This window comes from Anser anser (assembly GCF_964211835.1).
Source record: "Anser anser genome assembly, chromosome: 2".
Classification (NCBI taxonomy): domain Eukaryota; kingdom Metazoa; phylum Chordata; class Aves; order Anseriformes; family Anatidae; genus Anser; species Anser anser.
In genome coordinates this window covers 150274379-150299921 of record NC_139721.1, presented here as the reverse complement: position 1 = coordinate 150299921, position 25543 = coordinate 150274379, and the positions used below count along the sequence as shown (strand labels likewise).

At 36.8% G+C, this 25543-nt stretch overlaps 1 long non-coding RNA gene across 2 annotated transcripts in view; it reads left to right on the top strand.

Moving 5' to 3' along the window:
* Positions 1–24608, top strand: part of LOC310893806 — a 78792-nt gene extending 54184 nt beyond the window's left edge. For both annotated transcript variants that reach the window (XR_014579319.1, XR_014579320.1), the window contains exon 3: positions 1982–24608. This is a non-coding gene — a long non-coding RNA (uncharacterized lncRNA). The remainder of the gene's footprint in view (positions 1–1981) is intronic.
* Positions 24609–25543: the final 935 nt, after the last annotated feature.

Here is a 25543-nt window from a genome sequence, read left to right as displayed (position 1 = left end):
GAAGACAGAGTTGAGGCCATTCGGCATCTTGCAAGATCACAAGCACCATTTCTTGTGTTAGAACTAACACTGCTGGTTTCAGTGCATTAATCAAAACTTACAATGCAGTTCAAAAAGTTGGGTGATTGCTTGGGCTTTATGAGCATTTGTTATCCATTTTCTCTACTTTTCAACTTGTTTAATGTAATGTCTGCAAATCACTATAGAAATGAGGAAGAGCTTCTTCATCTGCCAAAACTGCTCTGGTAAATCTGGTGCTTGGGTATCTTTCCCCCCGCTGCTTTCTAGACAAGGTGAGATGGGACACAGCCTGAGATAAGCACAACTCTCAGATCCCCACTTAGTTTGGCTAGAGCAGGTAAGCCTTTGTGGTAGGAGATATTTATTGACAGATAACTCATAAACTGATCTTCCTCCTGTGTACCTATTTGTGAATGTACACTTACTGTATTCATAGACTGAATTTGAAGAGCTTAACTTGAAAGGGAAAAGCTACTGAAATCAAAGCAGAGATGAAGTTCTCAAAAGCTGCTGCTTTTACTTGGCTTACAGAATCCCTGCTGAAGCAATGAAGGATTTGGTCTGATTCTCATATGGGAGCTGACAGAACAGCACATTTTTGAAAACAGGTTATACTTATTTAGGAACCTATCTATATATAGGCTGCTGTTTTTGAAACCTTGTGTGATATTTTTATTCCAGCTGTGGCAAACTTCAAACTCACTCAGTCTTTTGATGAATTTTGGCTCATAATGACCAGTCACAGAGGGAAAGGCAGCTTCTCATATGACAATGATAATCTGGCATTGCTCTTGCATTATGTCTGACTCAACCCCTCTCACAAGAGGATCAGGTCAATCCAACAGAAAAGGCTTTCATTTGCCTTTTCAGAGAAAGAAGCTAGATTGTAGCTGAATTTTTGTGATTTTTTTTTTTTTGTTTCCAGTAATATTTTCCATGTTTTATTTTCCCTATCTATTGGAAACAGCCTTGTGATTACTTTGCTAGAGTTTGTTTTGTCCAACCAGTCTCTAGTTTGGAGGAAAATGTTTACATAGACAGACTTCATCACTGCATCAGAAGAAAATCCTTCCACTTCTGCAACCCTGGTGACAGTCAACGCACATGTACTGCATTTTTTTTTTTTTGGCTTACAGAGAGGATGGTATGGCATGAAGCCATCACTAGTGTTCTGAGAATTCTGAGAATTCAAGAGGAGGAAATGAAGCAGGGCTGTGTGTTTAGACCTACTCCTGGCATACAGGGGTGTGCTTGGCTGGCAGCCCCACAGCTGCTTATCCCCCTGAGCCACCAACTTCCCTGTGGCTGCTGGATCCCTCACCACAGAGTGGGGATTCAGGGTGCTCTCTCATCACCCTTCCTCCAGCTCATTCCCTTATGATTTTGGATCCCCACTTCCCAAAACAGATTTTTTCACCATATGTGAGAAGCTGCTTGATTGACTTTCTTTGGTGAAAGGGGACTGCTCTTAACTAGGCAAAAGGTTGAGCAAGATCTTAATCCTGCTTTTGGGGAAAGGGCTTTGTGTGTGCATTTTTCAACGTGTAAATTCAATTGATCCAGTAGTCTTGGAAGCCTTCTGGTAAACTGTGTCTTCCTCTTTCATTTTTGTTACATGAACTTATTTTTCTCCTAGTCACTGTTGTGCACTCTATAACAATCTTTCCACAAAATGGAGACATTTAAGAAATAATTATATTGGCTCATTACATTCTCAGTCCTTTATTCTTTAATTCTGGTGTTAATAAACACCAAAATTTATATCCCTCCTGCCAAACACTGCATGCCTTCAGGCACTGGTGTAGTTTATATTCACATCATCTCTAAATCATGGTAAGTAGACCGCATATTGCCTGTTAGGTGAAGTCTAATGAGTAGTGTTATTTTTAGAAGCAGAACTATATCCTTTGATTTCTATTGTATTTTTTTATTGCTGGAATAATTTTTGTTTGTCTTGTAGTCTGCAGCTGCATATCAAGCTGAATGCTTTGGGGATTTGTTATTCTGTGCAACAAAGCCTAATATGCTTTCCTGGTCAGTATGTGACTGCACCTGGATCATCTACTGCATCTCTAATGCCTGTAACAGATACTTCCTGTTTTGGGATTCTTTCCATTGTTCTCTGCTTTGAACTTGAGTTGCCTTCTTTAGACAAGATGTTTAAATGATTGAAGACTTAGACACCCATTTCTGTATAGTGACCCATGTTCTTCCTCTAATGTATGTTGTATACAAATGTGGAGGTTTGCAGGAGCCTTATTGTATTGTATGATTAAATCTTATTTTTAAACACAATCTGCATCAGTGAAACAAAACTACTTTTTAAACACATGAGGCTAAAAGGGTGCAAAGCCTTGGTGGATTCAGCTAAATTATTTCACAATGATTTCTTCTTGATTTAATTTAATTAATTAACTACAGATAAGTGTGATTACAAGTGCTTTGGAGTAATTGCTGTCTCTTCCTAAGTGTTTGTACAGAACCTAAAACAATGAAGTCAGTCCTATGAATAGTAATAAATTTAAGGAAAAAGGTTCAATTGCGTATTTTAACAAAATGCGTATGTTATGTTGTTTACCTTTTGCCTTGACTATAAAGAGTATAAATGCTTAAATAAATCAAAAGAGCATATACTGTTATATATAACACACTAACTTAAAACCCCAAACTGAAAAACTTAATATGTTGCTTTGTTCCCATAGCAATAAAAATAAAAGAGCTTAAAACTCTAAGTTGCTGAATATTCTCTATCTCACTTAATGTTAATTTAGTAAATAAAAATGTGTGTAACATTAGAGAAGAGTCTTGTTGTAAAGTTAAGTCTTGAAATTCTGTTCAGATGAGTTCTCGTTGGCTCTTATTAAAAGAGGAAGAAAAAGATAAAATGAGATGGAATACTTGCAAAGAAAGAAAATGTTTAGTTGATGAAAAAGTCAGAATTAAAAAGGGAGAATATAGAGATGTGTTAAGTTGAAACCACAAACAGAATTAAAGTTTCTCTAGATGTAATCACACAAATGAATTCTGACAGAGGAATGCAGTTATTGAGAATATATAATGAGTTATGAGTGGTCAGGACTAAAATGTTACATTTTTCCAAAAATGGAATTCTCCCCAGTGCAGAGGTAAAAATGCATTTAAGGGCCATGATCTGTCTTCCTTCCTTCCTTCCTTCCTTCCTTCCTTCCTTCCTTCCTTCCTTCCTTCCTTCCTTCCTCCCTCCCTCCCTCTTTTTTCCTTTTCCTTTTCATCCAGCTGTCAAGGACTTAAGTGGAATGTTCTTGTGAGAGAAGAGATAAAAGTAGCAATATCTAGTATTCTTAAATCTGCATCCATGCAGATGACTTTGCCACACTATATTTAATTTATAAAACTTGACAGAGTTGTGAAAAATGAAAGAATGGAGTTGTGTTTGTTCAGGTTAAACATACCTAATAAAACACTGGCTTCACTTTTTGATTAGATACTTTATAGTTCAGTATAGTGGAGTGAAATACATAGATAAATGGTTGCATCAAAGATATTTAAGAGAGTTTTGGAGTCTGTTTGCAGACCATTAAAAGTTAAAAATATATCCCAAACTGAGCATCTGTACACGTCCAATTACAATTACTTTTTTTTTTTTTAATTTCCTTTGATGTATACACAAAGAAAATCTTCAGAGATGGGGAAAGGAAACTAAGAATGAAATTTGTTCCAAGTCTAAAGATATTGTTCAAAGCTAAAGACAATCAATGAATGCCGTATATTTTTCATGTGGCCCTTGATGTATGTGGCCATTTACTATTAGAACTGACACTGTCAACCTGTTTCAAGTTTCAAATTCACCTTTTATGTTTTTATAAAAGAAAAATTCCATATGCTTCTACGAAGCATTAATAACTAATCAAATTGGTATTGTTGAGCATATAATATCTCTTAAAAAAAAAAAGTATGTCTGGTTACGTGTAAATGGCAGTTGCTGGTTTCTTTGGGATCAATGAGCTTGTCATGAGTACTTTGCTTTGTGCTCAGCAACGCATTCTTTGTTCAGCAACACGCTTAGCTTTGCCTGCCCTGAACATACGAGATAATTCCATTGTTTTATTAGATTATATTCATCATACGCAAACGTATCACACCACAATTTCAAACTTTTCCATGTTAACTGTTGGTACAACACAGGAGATGCCCCTTTCTTTGTGACAAGCTAGGTGACTCACATTTTATATCTCACTTGTAACACCTCTCTGAAAGGAAATTAAAACAACCAACCAACCAACCAACCAACTAACCAACCAAAGAAAAAAAACAACAACAGTGAACACAGCATACACATGGGTGTCTCCTGGGGTAATTTATCATTAAGAGGAAGATAAAAATTTTTCAATTTTGCAATCTTTCAGTTCAACCAAATGGTAACTTTCACCACACTTTTCATTCATGTCTATCCTTTGTGCTCTGCAGGGTTGTGACCCCAGCCAGAACCTGACAGAGCTACGTACAGACAGCAGTAAACAGACAACATGGATGACCCAGGCAGTGGTGAGCAACAAGTTTACCTGCACTGATTATCCCTTCTCACTCATGCACACGATTGTCTTAAATCACATAATAGATTTCATTTCCCCTCCAGCCTTTACTTAGGTTCTCACTTTCACAGCATCTAAGGTACTACATGTTAAGTCATGTATTAGAGATAAGGAGACCGTGCTTATCACATTTCATGATGGATTTATGGCATAACATAGTGTCTGGGGAGGGTGTGCTTGCTAAATCAGATTGTGGGTAATGCTAACCCATGAAAGCAGGAATTGAAAGCTCTATTTTGCAAAAGACTGAGATGGGAGTGCAAAGAGTGACCCTCAAACACAATATATAAAACCTGACATGTTGGTGCTCTTTTGTGTTTGCTTAGTAGCTGGCCTATTTCGTTAGGCCTAACATTATATTTTTGTAAATGCATGTGTTTCAGGTAAAGGGAATCATGAAGCCATTGGCTTGTGGAACCTAATTGCACCCTGGTACATGGAGAGCAGAGGGAATGTGAATGTAAATGAGTTAGTCATGAAACTGCTAGGGCAGGAATCAGATGCTCCGGCTCATTGCAGAGACAAATGCTTCTGACAACATTTAGCTGGTGCAGACCATCAGTTCTGAAAGACCAGGGTTTTCAAAACACTGAGCTAGCTGAAGCATCAGCTAAGGAAATTTCTCCAAGCACACCTTGAATATACGGACCCTGTAACATAACTAACAGCACCAACACTGTTTACAGGGACTGTGCTGTAAAACAGTTCCAACACAGTAAAGCGTGAAATGTATGTGTCAAGTTTATTATGCTTCCCTTGCCTCAGGCTGATTAGTGCAAATTAATATTTCACACTAATCAGCATGAGCAGTTAGCACACAATTTGGATTTACGGAATTCAGCTGATTACATTAAAAATGTATTTAGGCTATTTTTGTATTGTGCAAATAGAGCAAAAATACCTGAACTGCTTCCAGCAATATATATATATATATACATATATATATATAAATATATTAGTTCTACGGTGGTAATGTCACCCTTCATATAGTAATATACTGTTGACATAGTAGTGGCTTCATGGATATTGATACTTATAATATCTAAATTTCATACTGTTCAAGTGAAAACCTTACTTCATACTGATTTATTATTTTTTTCATAGGCAATGACTAGTCAAATTTTAAGCCATTTAAGAAAATATATTTTAAACATACTTTAAAAACATGTAAATGAGTAATATGTCTGAAATATGATCCTGAAACTACTTAAAAAAATGGCTTCTTAGGGAAAATAGTTATCATGGGTTATTATAGAAATAAAATGGTTTATTATAGAAATAAAACAGTATATTCATTTAGCTGGATCAGACAAATCTTACATCATTTTCCTGCTGCTGTGAAGAAACAAGAGTGATTACTTGCCACACAAAAAGCTAAATGTAAAACCCACCTGTTTGCTCAGGCTTTTGCAAATCTGAGATCTGTTATTCTCAAAGATCCATTCAAAAAAGAAACAAACAAAGCCTCATGCAGATGTCCCCATCAAATTTTTGAGACCATATAACCCAATACCATTTCTGGCAACTTTACTAATGAAGTTCTCACTGACTGCTGTGGAAGCTGGCTCAGGTGCATTTTCAGAACTTAATTTAGCTCATAGCTCTTGCAGTTGTCTAGAAAATCTTTGCAACATTGATTTCATACACCAATTGAATGGCACAGGAACTGTTAGATCATTTTTTTAGATACTGTATTGGCTTTCCAGCAAGAAGACATCTGAGTACTTTGCACTAATTACACACACACACACACACACACACACAAATATTACTTAAAATTAACTAACTTCTGCAAATTACACTCAACATTTGCTTGGAGCAGTCTCCCATCATCACTATGGCAAATTATGTCTGTGTACCAAGAGCATATATTGTCTTCTGTAGAAGGCAACAGTGAGTCCATGTTTTATACTGTACCAGACTCCAAAGCTGTTTTCTTCCTTCATCTGAAGTTGAGATTAATGGAATAGCTCTGGATTCATAATGGTGTAGCCAAGAATAGAACCCGAGTCTTAGTTAATGTGGTTACACACATTGATCCCCCAATATTTACAGCAGGACTTCCGTGTTTGTTGTTATTTCTGAGATATCCTCAGGAAACAAAGGCTTCTGAAGTTTGTCTAAGGCCAGTATCTCCACAAGCCATAAAAATGTATTGTGTGAAGGTGTTTTTAAATCCAGACATCAGTCCTTTCTTCTTTGTTTTTACTTTTGGTTATGAGAACCACTTCCTAATATCTTCTTGTTTGAGTGCAAAAACCTCAAGACAGTAAGTGGAGGATTATATAAATGAACAATTGTAGCTCTGTTTCTTTAGACAAATAAAAGACGTCTGTATTGAGTTGGTTGGATGCCAACCCAGAATCCTGCAGGTCTCCTCCCCTAATCTGGATAGCTATTTTATGTTGTGAAATGGCCTTGAGCCATTTGCATCGCAGTATGAGGTCTGCTTTGTACCACAAAAATCAAATAAATATATTTCATTACCTAATAGTTATTCATAATGCACATTCTACCATTATCATTTAAATAAAGTCACTTCGATTTTCTTATTTGCTTATCCAAATCCACTATTACTATTCCTCTGATTTGCTTAGTAATATATATATATATATAAAATTATGTAATTAGGCATGTTAGCACAATGAACATGTAATGTTCTTACAAATACTATAATTGTGGCCCATTTGTCAACAAATGACAACTTTAATAAGAGGAGTGCTCAGATCATATAGAATGTCTACATGCTCCTTTAATAAGCAGATTGCAAAATTTACTGCCACAGCAAGATGTTTTAGGACTTCATCACAAGGAGGAGAAAAGTTCAACCCTAACTGAAAACATATGGCCAGAAGAAAGAACCCAGCCCTCCACAGTATCAAGTCTTATTGCTGATTTAAATTTAAGCAAGTACATACAGTGAATTTTGCTAAATCTGGGAACCTGGCCTCATACATTGCCAGCAAACCCAATTAGAGCTGCTTGAGCTGAAATTTTGATAGGGCGATGTGTCTTCTCTGAAGCCAAACTGATTTAATAGTATTTGTGGTCTTTTTAGGACTGCTGACCTTTATCCAGCCATCATGCTCCTTTGAAAGATTTCTGTGCTGTGTATGTACATCAGTGAACAAGAGACAAGGTGCTTTCCTGTGTATGGTGGGTCCCCCTCCATGCTTAGCAGAGTCAGGTATAGAGTGCTGTGGAGATTGTTTGATTCAAATTTTGGCTGAAGGTTTCCTGTTACATACCTCAGGATTCTAATCCAGATGCTCATAGGCTCAACTATGGTTAAAATGGCAGGCTTGCAGAACATTTTCCTGTTAAAGTTTCTTAAGGTTTCCTGTTTAGAAAATCAGAATTTGAGCTCTCAGCAGAGACTAGAAGAATTAGACAGCCATGTCCTCTTTGTTTTCCCAAGAAAGCAACACCCACCTTCTTTAGGTGCTTTTGAAAACTCTAGTATAATTTATTAATCTCTAATTTGTTTATTGAATTCTCTGTTACAGCATGGTAAGAATAACTTACAAAAGAAGAATGTGAACTATGAGATCCATGTTTTCAAATAGAAGGTAAAAGATAACAGCAGGCTACATCTTTAAAGGGAAGACAACTGATAATTCATTCTCATTAAATAACAGTACTGCTGATGACCAGTTAAACAGATAATAGAATAGAAATGTGTGTACATAAAGAAGTATCTATCATTTAACTTTAGCACAGTTAGAGTAAAAAAAGGTTAAATTGTATTGATTAATCTATTCATTCATTTATTTTCAACAAATGGGATAAAGTACCTCAAAACCACTAACATTCCTTATCTTTCTCTGGATTGCATTGCTTGCTCATCTCAAGTGCTTTAGTCCCTGTCATTTAGACAACAGTTTGAGAATTTTCTAGCTTTAAATATATAATAGCACTTTAGACATTGTGAAAGTTTAACTGTGCTGTAAAACTAATTCTGTGTTAATTCATCCTTGTGTAACTGAATAAGTAAAAGAAAACAGTGTGGAGCCCTCAGGATCCAATGCAGTGGATGCTGGCAGACCCAGCTGGTTACTGCAGGAAGGGGCACTGGAATCCTTAAGTAGAGTCACTTTGTTTGTGGTCGTGCCATGGATGTCATGCAGATGCTGGCCTAGAATTAATGTGATGACTCCCAAAGCTAAAAGCCTATGCTACATCCTGTGTTGATCCATTTGAACAGGATCCTGAAAGGTCAGGGTGACAAATACATATATCACATGTGTGAGAACGGGAGCTGTAGGCAGTTCCCTTAAAAGTGCATTTTCTGCAAATACATGAATCGTATTTCTTCTCACCTGGAAACAAAGATGCCATGTGTACGCCTAGTCTTCTGAGCATCATGATAAATAGTTTCAAAGCAGATGTACTTAATGGCCAGGTGTACAATCTTGCATGCTAAGTCTGCATGGAAAAAGAGGTAAGCATGTGGCAGCTCTGGATAGGTATCCTATTAATGTAGAAAACATGAATCACATATATAAAGCCCCAGCCTGAAGGCTTATGAGTGATGTATTCAAATCAAGCTACACAACCTAGGGTCAGAAGATTTACACTTTCATAAGCTTCTACAGGAAGCAAAACATCCCTAGACAGAGGTGCCAAAAAACACTGCATGATTTATCCAAATTATCCATTTCTCATTGCAAGCAAGTCACGAACAACCTATAGAATACACTCGAGCAACACTTAATCTATGACTTGTGATTTATTCAGCTCTTCCTGAAAATCAGAAGCCTCAGAGAAATCTCTAAATGAACTCAGTATGCTGGGACCTCCAAAATCACTAAACACTCAAAAAAATCACAACTAAATTGAAAACAGTTAAGAAACAACTAATACAGTTGGGAAAAAACAGTCGAATCAGAAATATTTATAGAGAGAAAACAGTTAAATTGTTAGTAAGTGTGAGGGTCACCTTCAGTCACTGGAATTATTTCTACCCCAAGAAAGTCAGAGAACTACAAGTATAAATAATGTGTAACTGTACCATATTTGAAGACTTTTCTGCAGCAAAGTTTCTTATTCTGGAAGCAAGTAATCTGAGTAAATTTGTACTTGAAAAGTAGGTTTTAACTCTCTCTCTCCCTCTTTTTTTTTTTTTTTTAATAAGGAAAGCATGAAAACTGCTGACTGTCTCAACTGTGGCTCTAAAGAGACAGAATTGTTTGTAAACTATGGTATTGGAAAATCTCTGTCTTGACTTTTGAACTCTTGGTTTAACAGTTAGTTAGTTACTATGGTGATAGTGCCCAAAGCACAGGCAGCTGTAACATTAAAATAACTGTGTGAAACACAGGATTACCTAAAAGAAACATATAATCTTGTATAAAGAAAGTATTTATTTTTCATTAATATATCTATCATCTCAATGACTCATTAGTGTTAAATCACTCACCTAAATGCAGACACCTTCAAGTGAATCCACAGCTAGCAAAGTTACAGACAGAAGCAATTCACCCCATCTATTTTTTATGTGTCTTTTTGGATGATATGAATCACTTACTGGAAACACCTCTCTCTCTCTCTTTCCCTCTCTCCCCACTAACTGCAGTGTGAACTCATGTAACCTATTTAGCTACCTGTAATGGGTAAAATGAATTGAACATAGCCCTACATTTGCTGTGGGCTTATAAATAATTTTTACTGAGAAACCTGCCAGAGTTAACAACCATAGATTATAAAAATTGCTGTAAATATGATGATACTGTTACAGTTTATATAAAATTATGTAGGAAAGTGTACATATATTCACACACATACTCTTTCTCTAAAGGAATAGATTACATACTGTATGTTTATGAGCATGTGTGCACAATAGTTACAATTTATTATCTATTATATATTATCACTGCAAAACAAATTCCAAGAAGTAATTCAAATGCCTGGATTTTCTCCTACTCTCTCTTGTTTTCCTGCTTCCTCTCACTTTACTTCTTGACAAGTCTGTCTCTCTAGATTTTACTAGTATTAATTGTGGGTAGGGGGATACATGAAGGAAAGACATCATCACCTCTCTGCTTATGATTACAAAATATTTAATAATAGTTCAATGTAAAAATATTAAACAGCAGAACATGTATATATGTATATAAAATGTTTGTGATAATAAACCAATATTTTGAGGGCATTTTTTCTGTCTTATCTGTTCTTTTTATGTGTAAAACATTTTAATAAAAATATTGTCAGAAAGGGTGAGGGCAGGACAAAAAGTCCACTTAAAATGAATTCATACATCGGTGAGGTATTTCTGTGCAGTGGGCAGAAGGCATATATTCATAGCAGTAGGAAAAAAACCACACACTAATATTTAATATTTTTTAAGAAAGCAAAAGTAAAGAGAAAACAAAAGAGATGTGAACATACCTGCTTTTTGAAAATAGCTGTAGTGTTATTAGTCACATAATGTTCTGGTTGTATTATTTGATGTCCTAAGAATTGCTACCACTCTTTTTAATCACTGCAGTGCTCAGCATTTCTGACACTCTGTCCTTTGTAAGACTAACTGCCAAGCTTCTTAAATCAACTGAAGGAGTGAAGGCACAGACCTTGATTAACATGAGAGATTTGGTACTTAATTCTGAAAATACCTGAAACCTCTACTGACATCTGAAAAATGTCATAATAATATATCCCTGAAAAAATATGGAACAAGCACAGCAGAAAACAAAACAAAACAAAAAATACTCTTATTTTTTATAGGAATAACCTCGTTCTAGAGAATAAAGATTTTTATATGAAAACAGAACACTTTTTATAGCTTTTGACAAATAAACATGCTTTTCTTAAATATTTGTTTGTTGGTTTAGTTATACAAAATAAAGCTTTTATATCTAAAGTCATCTCTATTCTACAATGCATATATCCTTTTCACACAAGAAAGGGTTCAAGTTCTGATTCTATGCTGTGCAGGTATTTTTCATGCTGTGGAGAGGATTCATCTGACCATACGTACACTTCCATAGTGGAGACATGAGTTTCCTTCTTTGTGACAGGTATTTTTATGGCATAATAAAGTTAGTCAGATGTCTGCATTAAGTCAGATGACTCATGCCCTAAAATGTTTTTCACTCAGCAACTATGATAAGAGAGATCCCAGTAAGACTGGCAAAACGTGGATGCCTGAGGTTAGCTTAGATGAATCACATCCCAAGTGAAGAATCTTGATTTTGTAATGTCAGGTACCTTGTACCTTCATGCTTTATTTCCTGTCCTTTTACTTCCCTTAACCTACTTGCTTCTGTTTTTTTTTTTTTTTTTTTTTTTTTTAACCAGTTCTGATGGTGCAATGAATGTATCCACAATAATCCTGTTTCTAAATCTTAGTCCATTAAGAAACACAGCAGTACAAGACAGAGGTGACTGAAGTAATGAGTGACTGAACATGACACAAATTTTAACATGATGAATACAAAGATCAGCCTGAATAAAGCTTATCAGAATTTCAGGCATTTCACTTCAGCAGTTCATGCTACTATGGGATAGGAGCTGCCCTGTGGAGGTGTTTCCAGACACCTGCACTCTTTCCAAATAGTGCAGGCTGAGCCAAGAAAAGTATTTCAACCAGTTTATGACTGGTGAAGTGAACCTCTTGTCCAGCAGAGATAGGGATACCAACCAGTGGTAGAGCTTTTGCTCCCAGTTTGGAAGACCTGGAAGGCCAGGAAAAGAAAGAAGGTTCTGCCCTCCTCAGGGACAGCTGGCACAGAAGATAAGCAGGCCACTATGGAGAATTTGAGGCATGGAGGGCTTCAGTTAATTCCCTGTCGCAACTGAAATATTTCAAATATTCTGGTGATACAGCTTTATGGCATGGATATGTACAAAAACAAAAAAAAACCAAAAACTTTGAAGCAAGCAATACACAACACTGGTGAGAAAGCTACTTCTGAAAACATCCACATGAATCTGGAAACCCTACTCAAAAGACTGATGTGTAAATATGATGTGACATCAGGGCCCAATACAGATAAATACCAAATTTTTTTTTTTTTTTTATTCTTAATTCTTAGTGAAGATTCACCAGAAAATATTGTTTTATACAGGAAATGCTGTTCAGTCAGGAAATAGGTCATATAAGCTGTCATAATTAATCATTTATTTATTTATTTTAAAGAAATGCAAGCTCATCCACACAAAAGATGTTTTTTTCCTCTAACATTTTTGCTGGTCTGGAAATGAGCCATGAGCCGATACATATGCCTACAGAAGACACTGAGAAATTTTCCAGGCAAGTGGGATTTGTGGGGTCTAGGTGTCTAACTCACAGTATTCATTTTTATGCACTCAATTACCATTTACGACCCGGACCTAAGGTCATCAGATGAAAATTCTGTTGAAGTGAAAACTTGTTCTTATTTTCAGTGGGTGCAGGATGTGATCCAGATGGGTAATAAACTTGTGATTTACAGGCGTGAGCTATAGTGCTATATAGAAATATGCATGAAGAAAGAGCATTATGTGTGAGGATATTCCTTTTATTTCAGCATGTCTAAAGGAACATATGTGCTGCCTTATTCATTCTTAGCAGCAAGGTCATTTTCTGAAGGACACGGAACAAAAAAAAAATTGATCTATGAACAGCTCTTATAGCAGTTACTAAATATCTAGCCTTGAAAATCACTTCTAAAAGGAGAGGATGTATTGTGTTATTGTATATTGTATTTTCATCTTTCACTACCAGAGTCAATATTTCCACCACCATCAGTCAAAGGAGTGCACTGAGTCCAGCTGTGTACATTCAATGGTATAAAAGATATTCAGGTGTTACTAGGAGATCTATTATCTGTGTTGGAGCTTTTGTCTAGGGAAAAATATAGGGAAAAATTCTTCACAGTTAATTACAAAATTTGTTACTAAAGGTTTAGTGATTTAAATATGTTTTAATATATTTTAGGACAAATTCTGCCATCCAATGAGGAACTGCAAAACTTGGGGTGAAAGCACAGACTGTGTATGTAGTAAGCATTGACACAACTGGATGGACATTTGCTTGGCTGTTGAACTGAAATAAAGAGATGGGCAGGAATTAAACTATGGGGGGTAATTATAAGGTGAGGAGCTTAAGTGTGATGTAGAATACAAGCAGAATTGAACAGAAAGGAGAATTTGGAATAACATTTACATAAAAAATGTGGGGATAGAAGCAGGATGGATGGAAACAGATCCTTCAAGAACACCAAAGAGCAAGCAGATTAACTATAAATTCACCACTGTATCTGTGTGTATGTGTATGTGTGTGAGGGGAGGAGTTTTTACTCTTTTAGGGAAAAATGTCTGAAATTTAGTGGGAAACGTTCCATAACCACAACCCCAAGTGCTTTCATTTTTACTTTAGAGGCAGTTAAGAATCCAAGATTTAGAGAGGAAAAAGGGTGTCCTCAGAGGTTTCAGTTTGTGCTTTATGCTTCTTGTATTCCCTGCAGTGACAGATTCTGCCTTGTAGTATATCTGCATTACATGTTTCTTGCATTTTTCCTTTCCCTTCAAAAAGTAATAAAACACTGAAGGATTTGGAATAGGAGTGATTATAAATTACAAACTCAGGTTATGGAACAAAATGGATCATTACTTATCTTAATTTCATGTTTCACAAAGGCTCATGGGTCTCTTTAAAGGGGAGAAGATTCAGTTTTCAGACAATTCTGAATATCAAATATTTGGGCTTTTATTTAAACAACAACAACAAAACAAAAACCCACAGAAATCATTTCCCATGAAGGGGAAAAAATGAAACAAAACATTCCTATTCTGTCAACATTTCTAAAATCAGGCACACCAGCAAGACAAAGAAGCCTTCGTCAGCAAATGGGCTGGCTTTGTGAGTGAGTGATGTCCCTGACCCTAGCTGCATGAGCTTATGCAGCCACGTGGAGAGGTTACCCTTTTCCAAGGGAACTATGTGTGACACTTCTGCTATCCCTTGTGTTTTCACCAAAAAATCTCAAGGTATTTTGGCTTTTAACTCATTAACCTTTTTTTTTTTTTTTTTTTCTCCTTTTTATAGGAGTTTTTGGCATTAATGGCAGTTGGTGAAATCTGGAAGTGGTGAAAAAGCAAGTAAGAATCAGAATGCAAAGAAGTCGAAAACTTATCATGTATAAATAGTTTAATTTTTATGCCAATCCTCTGATACCGGGGTTCTCATTTTTGAATGCTTTGGATTACCAAGGAGGATTATTCCTCTCTGTTTAACTTTAATAACTGGAGAATATTAAAATGTTATTACAGCTCAGTTTCCAATAATATATTTGATTGAAAGCACTAGGTGCAGCACTGAAGCTGTAATACATTTCACACAGGAGAGGGGTGCACTTTTGCTCTCTCTGTGTTCAACGGCATGCTCCCCATCACAACATGGCAATCACAGTGTGGTCTGGAGGGACAAGCTGTGAACACCAGCACCTCATCTCATAGCACAAGAGGTGCCACCAGGCAGGGTCTCCCAGTCCTCCTTCCCGTTCCTGCCCCAACACGTGTGCTCTCTATGGGAACCCTCTCTTCCCTGTCCACCCTGGTCTTGTGGAGAATCTGCTCAGCCTCTGTCGGGCTAATTCCCAGGTATACATCAGCAGGTATGACGAGGCGAGAGAGGATGGCCCCTAGCAGCTGGCCACGCTCCCTACTGCATAGCCAAGAATGCTGGTTTTTAGCCCTGAGCACTCACACACAATTATCCCACAGATAAGCCTCAGTATTTTCTTTAAGGCACTCTTGCCTGTGAACAAGTCTAGGGCAATTATGCTCAATCCATGTCCTGATGTTGTAAGAGCTGTTGCACCAGGTGGTGTGGAGCATGGCTGCATCCTGTCCAGGCATGGAGAGTCCCAGGTTGTACATGGTGCTGCCACTGACTCTGCATCACAACCCCCTGCACCCAGGTCCTCTCATCTCAGGCGCACTCTGCACCAGCCTGATTATCCTCCACCTTCACTGCAAAAGAATAAATCTAAAAAATAGGTTTTTGTATTAACTGTATGCCCTGATGTTGAGCTAAAAGTCAGTGGGATATAGACACAGATGTGTAAAGGTATTTGGGCACAGAACGACCCATGGAATTTGGATCCAGCCCATCCATTTTGGATCCAGAATTAGTCAGTTATCTAAATCTCATGGAAAGCAAAGTGAACTAGGTACTCATGCGTTTCTGAAATACTAAACTGCTTCCTCAGGACTCTACCTTTATTATTATTTTCTATAGGACCTTTGAGAAATAAGTAAATACGTGTCCCTGCCCCAAGAAAACATTCCATCTAAACCAACAAAGAATAATTAGTTAATTGTAGGTTATTATTTGTATTGCACTGTTGACTAGAGGCTAATTGTATTGTACAAAATATAATAGATGACCTTTCTCTATAGATTAAAAGGAAGATATATATATTTTTTAAACTTAGCATAAAGAGAGCTATACTGGGTCAGGCAGTGGCCAGAGGAATATTTAACTCTGTAAAGTCAAAAACAGTAATTTCCTGTCTGGTAGGCTGAGTGACTGGAACACACATCACTGTGTGGATGAGTTTATTTCTGGTTTACAGCAGATGGCAGAAGATAAAATGTAAATAAGTTTAAATCACCAGGAGTTTTTCCCCCCAATCATTATGCTATTATATTTCCAGTCTTTCAAAAACAGCTTACCTTTTATCAGCTCCTGTTAGCTAACAACCTACATCACATGGCCATGCAAGTATGAGAAGACAAGACAGCTGTTTGACTCACAAAAGATAAATATCTCCTGAAACAGCTATTGTTTTGAGTTCCTGAGCCTACTAAATAGACAGTTTCAATGCAAATAAATGACGTAACCCAAAGTGAATCCAACAATACACTGGCAGAGTAACTTGTATGGTTTTCACAGGAGAAAATTCAATCTGTGCAAATAGTCTACCATCTGTAAATAGCAACATAAATGAGGAGTGTATACATGAGGTGCCTGATCTGATCCTTCACCAGATCTGATCCTTCAGGGTGCTGTGTATCCTCATCTTCTTTTGACAGCCCAAAGACATTTTCAAGGCATCTGCAGCCCAGTTTCACAATGAGACTTAGTAGCCTAGGGTCGTTTCCAAATGGGACAGGTTTTTAAGGTCACATAGGTGTTTTTTAAGGCAGTCAAGTCCCAGAATTCACTTGAAAACAAACAACAACAAGAAAAAAAAACACAAAACACAACAACACGACAGCAACAACAAATGAACCGTGATACTTGTTTGCTGCCAAATTCAGAGAATAGTCAAAAGCAAATAAATCTATGTTTAGAGTTAAAAATAACACTGCTCTTTTATTGGGCAAGCTATTTTTAAAAAGAGAAATCTTAAACAACCACTATGACTTTAAAATTTCAAGAAATAAAAAACACTTGTAAAATTCTTTTGGCGTACAAGAAGCTTGCATTACACAAAACCGATAAAAAATAGATTAAAAATTAAACATTTATGACTCAAGGAATTGCTGAGCAGACTTTCCTCTGAAGAACATCTGTAACAATAAAACCCAGACTCTTGAAATTTGAATTTGCCTGTTGTGCTTTCTTAATTACTGTACACACTAACTTTTTAGACTCTGATAGGGTAATGCTGCAGTTGTAGAAAATATATTCCCTTAGGGACTTCCTATATAATTTCTAGAAGGGAACATTCCCCTCTTGATGTGCACACATGGCTGCCACTACCATTAATGGGAGTTATGTGCTCCTTTCGAAGGGAGAGTATACCCCTGAGTTTGTAACTAAATCAACAAAAAAACTGTATTACAAGAGTGCTAAGGGTAAGACTTAATCTACCAGAGCAAAATATTCAGAGGTAAAGAGTGAGCACAATTTCAGCTTTACCATATGTATTAATGGTGATATTATCTACTGTCAAGGGACTCAGACTACTCTTTACACATCTAAGTTATAGCACTAAGGCACAATGGAATGAACTCATAGTGTTACTGAGTGTATTAACACTGTTCCAGTTTTAATTTTGTCTTTACTTGCTGATGTAGAGCGTATCAGAATCTCAATACAATAATATTACAGAGATTTTCATCCTGTCTCTAATTTACATATTGCTCCAGCAAATTGATTTTGCACCCATGATCAGACCATTTTTATACTGCTGCAGTAACAAAGTGAAAATGAGAATTAGGCTACCTCAGCAACAAGTTTTGCCTACAGGTATATTAAACTAGTGAATCTGAAAGCTTAACTGGAACCATTTAATCTTTCTTCTATATTTTTTAAGAACCACTAATTCAAATTAGGATATGGTCTCTTTCCTAATGTTAATTTCAGGTATTCTTTTTCAATACCACAATTAATTTTTACTCTATAACATAAATCCTGATTTAATGAATTGCTCCTAAATTGGCTTTTAATCCCCTTATTTGAATTAACAGCTCTTATTAAGTCATTACCTTCTCTCTTCTGAACTATGCACAGTTTAGTGCACATAGATGTTTTCCATGAAGATAGAAATCCCTATTTGATGCACTCAAGAGACATTAAACAACTCCACTGTAAGAAGCTATTTCCTTAAAACAAGACCAAAAAATAGTTTACCCCGTCACTGGAAGAAGCATATTAGATACACTTCCTTCTGAAAGCTCCCTTTAGGGAAACAAAGAGGAGCCTATATGATCAAAATGCATACCTTGTTCAAGAGTGCTGAAGACCAATAAAAACAGTCTGTATGCTTCCAGTATTGTGCTCCTCCCTAGTATCAAACAGGATATGGGCTAAATGTGTTTCTATTCTATGGCTGAATATTATTTGGGGGAAATCAGTGGTTTTTGCTATTGTTTCCAATGTAGGCAGGTATTACAACCCATATTCAAAATGGGAGTTAAGAAGCAGCAACGGAGAAATACTGAACTCATTGAACTTCTAGTATTACAACTTCTTGTTCTGTTCTTATATCACAGAAGTTTCTGATAGATGCATCTGAAAAACCTTTATTGACCATTACTCTCCCTATACAATTATCCAATGTAAACAGTCATTTAGGAAAGGTAAAGGTATCACTGGTAGAGAACAAACAATTTTTTGTTTCAGTGACACCAGTTTACCTATTAGATACCAGTAGCAATGACGTAGCTTCACACTGTCCAAACCCAGCAATGACACTACTTTTATCCTCTGATTTTTAGAAGGTGACAAGTATATAGAGGGAGGTATATATACAAGATTTTTTTTTTTTTAAGTGTCTCCCACATTCAAACACAAGCATTCCATACGTTTGTGTGGACTATAAATTTGAGTTTACGATAGATGTCTAATTAGATGTTAGTTCTAGTTGCTATGATTTTAAGCAATGCTTGTGGCAGTGGGCAATTGAGGAAAACATGTAAATAGAAATACGATTTTGAAAACTCCCGAGGGAATAAAAACATTATTGTTATATAAGGTATACACATTCTAAGTGACTTTTAGCAGAGTAATATATCCCACTAAAATACTGAATGAGGCACGAATGAAAAGTCATAAAATACATCTGTATGAACAATACTTTTGCATTAAGCCATAGTTAATAAGGTTACAAAGATAGCAGTCCTTTTGGTATTTAGTATGGATTTGCTAATTGCAAAACACCTTATGATTTATTATAAAGACTATGATTAGATTAGGCCAAACAAATCAATATGCCTTTAATTAGTGGCATAGCTGCTGCTTCTCTATGCTCTATGCTAACACCAAAACTCAAGGAGTTTAAGATCCCAGGGTTCTTTAACACTAAAATTTAAGCTTTATTTCATATAAAGAAGAAGCCACTATGCCAACAACAACAACAAAATGATAAGAGTTTCTACAGAAATGTATGAGCTGCTGCGTAAGTTAAAAGTAAAATAATCATCTTTTATGTCCTATCCAATAGCTGCGGACATGCAATTATATTTCAGTGAAGTACTAGCCTGTAGTACTGCACATTGGATAATATTTCATATTAATTAGTATTGCAGCCTTCTAGCCTTTTTCTGAAGATGTCATTATATGATTGGATAACACTGAGTCACCCAATCAATGAAACAAAGATTACTAACACAGAACAATTAATGGTGACTAATCAGTCATGTTAAATTAGGAAAACAAGAATGGTCTCAGTTAACTCTATATGCCCTGACAGTCACTGAACTCAAATATCTATATTTACAAACAAACAGAAAGCTTATGGACAGTTACTTTGCTAAATCATTTTAACTAATTTTCACCATATTCTGGTTTCAAAATTTTCTTTTAAACTATTTAATATTGTTGTGATATTAAGGAATTCCAGGACGATGGAAAGTTTTGACACCAAAAATCCATGGAAATGTAAGTTTTGATAGTAAACAGTGTGCATGTGTATATTTCTACAGAAAATATAATTTTTAAATACATGGTAATTTAAAACAGAGCATGGTAATAGCAAGGTCAAATGGAGCTTGGGGGTTCTACTAGATGACCTTTAATGGTCCCTTCCAATCCAAACCGTTCTATAAGTCTATGATTTTATGAGCTCTGGGATTACTCCAGTGCAGAGGTCCCCCAGAAAGGGATGTGGTGGTTACTTGGTCATTTTGTGATAAAGCTCTTTCCTTTAGACTTCTAGAACATGTTTAATTTGCTTATTAACAGATAAGAGTTAATCTCTGCTACAGAGATGTGCACTATTCAATCCAATAACTATAAATGCGTTTGCTTGTTTTTTCCCTCTCTGTGATCTGGTACAGACAGATGATTCTGCTATGAAAAAAATAAGCATGAGATTAAAACCAGGCTCAAACCACAGCCATAAAAACACTGCCAATGTTTGCAGAGAGATGTTTTAAAGAGACAAACAGAGCAGGGGGATGCATTTAGAGGATACTCAGGATCACAAAAGTTTCTCTCCTGTCATTTTCCTCCACAACCTGGTCAATTCGATCCCTGATCCAGATAAATTATAGAATCATAACACACAATTACTGTGTAAAAAATGTGGCAACATGTAATAGAAACTCATTCCTGTAGATCCTTGTGTATCCTAAGGAATTATGAGAATCCAAAAATAGCCATAAGCCATAACTACGAAAAATGTTTTCAAAACGCTCAAGGTTTTGCTAAGTTGTGAGTAATTTACTGTTTACTTGCTCTTTGGCTACTGTCCAGTTCCTTCTCTGAGGGCTCATGAGCTATGCTGTGCAAAATGATGTACCCCTTCCTTCCTAGCTCTGAGTTTGCTGTTTGACACTACTGCTTTTTTTAAATGCCTTCAAACAAGTTTTTATCTACCTTCTGAGTGTCTTTAAGCTTTTCATTTTAGATTCAGGAAATTAATTTTCAAAAAAAACCTCATAAAGTCTAAATAATTTTTAAATTATTGATGTTTGAATGTTTTAGGTGGAATAAGATATGTGTTTTTCACAGAATAATTAAGAATTTATTTTGACCAACAGTAAATGATCTCTTTTAGCTTTACATAAACAAGACAAAACTCGAAGCCCTCAAAATCTGACTTGGAACAAAATACAAAATACTTTTTAAGGTCATCTAATAGCTTCTTTTGTTTTGTGTATCATTTCAAAAAGGATGGAGTGTTCCCTGTAATAGAGACTGCTGAAATGTCTTCATTAAAAATACTTTAAAATATTTCATGATAGCAGAACTTTTAAAGAAACTTATTTTAAATAAAATTTCTAAATTAAAAACGTTAAGCTTTTCTATGTTGTCTTGATGTTAAAAATACTTCTGTCTCTCATATTTTTCCTCCTCAAGAAAAGGCTATTAGAATTTAAAAGGGGAGAGCAAGTCACACACATGCACGTGCAAGCACACACACACACTGTCCTGGTTTTAGCTAGGACAGAGTTAATTTTCCTCCTAGTAGCTGGTAGGGTGCTATGTTTTGGATTAGGATGAGAAGAGCGCTGATAACATGCTGATGTTTTAATTGTTGCAGAGCAGTGCTTACACCAGGCCAAGGACTTTTCGGCTTCTCGCTCTGTCCTGCCAGCGAGCAGGCTGGGGGTGCAGCAGGAGCTGGGAGGGGACAGACCCAGGACAGCTGACCCAAACTGGCCAAAGGGGTATTCCATACCATCTGGCGTCATGCTAAACAATATATAGGGGTGGCTGGCCGGGGTGGGGGGCCGGCTGCTCGGGGATAGGCTGGGCATCGGTCAGCGGGTGGTGAGCAATTGTACTGTTCATCACTTGTTTTGTACATATTATTATTATTATTATTATATTTTCTGTCCTAATTAACTGTCTCTATCTCAACCCACAGGTCTCAGTTTTCTCATTTCTCTCCCTCATCCCAGAGAGGGAGGGGGGAGGGTGAGCGAACGGCTGTGTGGTGTTTAGCTGCCGGCCGCGTTAAAACCACAACACACACACACACACACATACATTTTTGTTTTTAGTACGTCTTTGCATCTCTCCTAGCTTGGGACTTCTGCATTTCCCTTTGTTGAACTTCCTGAGGTTCCCCATTTCCCCAGCCTGTCCAGGTCCATCTAAATGGCATCAAAACCATCTGATATATCATGCACTTTTAGCTGAGTATCATCTATATGTTTACTGAGGATATACCCTACCCCATCAACTGTCCTGATCAGTACTGAAGGTAAACAGTATTGACCCCACGATTTACACTTGGGTATACTACTGGTACCTGACCTCCAGTTGAACTTTGTGCCACTTTCTGAGGAAGGTCTCATCTTCTTGATCGGGTGGTCTGTAGCAGACAGCCGCTTCAATGACACCCATGTTGGTATGTTTGCTAATTCTGGATCATAAGTTGTTAGCTGGCTCCTCCGATCCCAGACAGAGCACTTTGTGTCCCCACTGCTCCCTTACGTAACAGGCAGCTCCCATGTTCCCAGCCTGTCCTTCATAAAGAGCCTGTTCCCAGCCTGTCCTTCATAAAGAGCCTGTACCCATCCATGGCAGCTCTCAGTCGTGAGCTATCCCACCACACCTTCATGACCCCAGTGGGATTGTAGCCTTGCAATAACATGCAAACTTGTAATTCCTGCCGTTTCTTCCCCACGCTCCATGCAGGCTCTCCAGAGAGCCACCCAGTCATGGTGTTTTCCAGAAAATGTGTGAGAGCTTCCCCCATCATGCTGTGCCCTTGGTAGTGCCTTATTTGTGTACGTGCGCTTGGGGTGGTCCGTTTTCTGGACTTGAAGGACAGCAAGCAGAAAGTCTACAGTCAACCTCTCATTATTTAACATTGGATGTGCCCTTAAGAGCACCTGATGACAATCAGTGCTCTTTTCTTTCTTCCGGAGGATATGTGACTTTTTTTTTTTTAATTATTTTTTTATTTCTTTTAGTATGACCATAATCATTAACTTAAGTAATATATCTCACTGGACACAGTATATTAACTCTAATATGTTAATGCATCCTCTCTTCAGCTTTATGCTTCAATTAAAAAACACACATGCACACACATCTATACATATTCATGAGGAAAACAACTAGAAAGCCATGATAATATTGCTCACTCAGACTGAACACAAAGCTATCTCTTGTATAACTAGACCCATGCCTACTTGGGAACACTCCAAGCTATTTAACTTCATTTCCAGATCACAGTCTGCTGCACTAATAATGGATATCAGCGGAGGGTATGACTTTTATTCAGTTAGTATATGCATATATCTGGTTATCACCTCTGAAATCAAAGGTTGTTTTTTTTTTCCTAGGTGTGGGTCACCTGGCAGAGAAGGTTTTGCTTCCGTTTCAGAGAGGCTGTTCCAGTTTTCTGGCATTTGGGGAACAGAGCAAAGGTTCAGTGGCACCACGCAATATCCCAGGGTCCACCTAAAAGCTTCTCTTGATGTGGGTCAGTGTGACAGGTAGCTCAATGGACAGCCTGATATATTGTTCATATAATCTATCCTTAAAAATACTACAGCTAGAGGTACTGTTCCTGGAACAGTTGGCTGGAAAGTAGCTGTTGCCTTAATAGATCAGCAGGCAAACAGAGATCTTCACACACAAATGAGGCAGAAACTTGAGCAGCAGAGAGATCTTCTTCACTTACAAATTAACCTTACAAATTACAATTTAACTTATATGTTAACCTATTATTATGTAAAGACTCATAAGTTCCAGCTCAGAGAAACTCTCCAGCCAGCATTACTAAAATTGCTTTTGAATAGCCTTACGATAATTACTAGAAAGGAGATCTCCTTTGGCCTTAAATAATAGCACATGCATATAAGTAACCTTTATGAAGTTTTAAGGGCAACACACTCACATATATCTTTCTTCATTGGATGTCTGCACAAGTGTTTCTGCTTGGATTCAGTGAGTTTTTTTTTTTTTTAAGTAAATCTTCCCGTTATCCCCACCTAGTATGCTCTGGTTCCAAATGCTGAGCTGTCAGATTTCAAAAACTGGATGTTCAAATGACACTAAAATGTTTCTGTAGTCCAGTCCATTACACAAAGTAGTGTAGTCCAGAAGGAATGGACCCACAGAGCAAAAATTTGATGCTAAGGTCCTATGTTTAGTCTCTGTATGTGTCAGGAGTTTTATTGCACACTGTCTTGCTCCACATACTGAATAGCCATGAGTGGATGTTATCAAATGTCATTTATTTTTTTTCATTTTTTTTTAGAACAATTAATCCTTTTTTTTTTTTTCCCCCAGTATGTTTTCAAAAATAATCCACACTTCATTTTATTATTTTATTGCCTTTAAAATCTCTGAATTTTCTGGAGAGCTTTTACTTGATCGCAGATTTGATATTTTCCCTACTTTTTTATCCCTCATAAAATTATGTACTTTGTTTGGTATGGAGAGAGCATGGGCACTGACAAATAGGGTGATGGTCTCCCTGAGACAAGGTTTTAATAAAATATACTTTGTACTATGGGAAGTTATATATATATATATATATATATTTTTTCCAGAAAAAAAAAGGCACCAATTATGCCATTGGCCAAGAAACAGAAAATTTAATTTTCAATGTTAGTTGACAGTTCCTCAAGCATTTTAAAAACTGCTTTCCAAGGTGCTAGTGGATACTCAGAGCTCAGTGAAGAAAAGAAATGAGAATGGTCTTATGTAAAAAGGAATTGCGTTCACTTTCAATTTCTAAAAGGCCTAAATACCAAAAACCACATTTATTTAACTTCATTGTTCTGCTACATGTTGATATCTGAAGTTGGCATCTTTACTAACCCCAGAAAGTGTCTCAGACTGTGTTTAAGGAGAAAACACTATTTAGGCACTATCAAAATGAATCAAACTCAATGAATAAATTAAATAAATAAAATAAAATAAAATAAAATAAAATAAAGTAAATCGATCAGTATTTCTTATTTTAAACCTGGATCTTCTGAGACTATTGGGCCAGCAGTCAAGACTGCAGTCCTGACACTCAGTGGCTACCAGAAGGAACCTCACATTTACTCTAAGGGCAAACTTTGGTCATGCTGAATTAATGCAAAAGTCACATGAGCAAAAGCTGCTGCTACTCCTTTTCTCACAGGCGGAGTGCCAGTGCTAGTAAATAGCACTGCCCACCAACTCCACTCTCTCTGCAGTCCAGGGCAACACAAGCAGTAAGTAAAAATATTTGCGGACATTTGATATTTCTGCTTCAAAAGAGCATTGAGAAGATTTGCCAGGATTTTAGTGGAGAGAGAGGAAATGGGAAAAGTGGTTTATTAGTACTTTAGGATTTTACCTGTGGTCTAGAGAGGTTTGATGCATATGAGGTTTGGACATGAAGTTGAAGCAGTGATTCTACATCACAGAAATCCATTCTCTTCCTAAAAACATCAGTTTGAATGAGATGACAAATCCCCAAAGCAACAATTCTTGTCAACCTCCAGTCTAGGGTTAGCTGCAACAACACCCACAGCTCCCCACAACCCCATTTCTGTTGCTTGGCTCATACTCTGCCCTTTCCCTCTTTACCTCGATAGAAAAATGCCAGCCTTAATTAGATCCCAGTTCCTCATCTGTG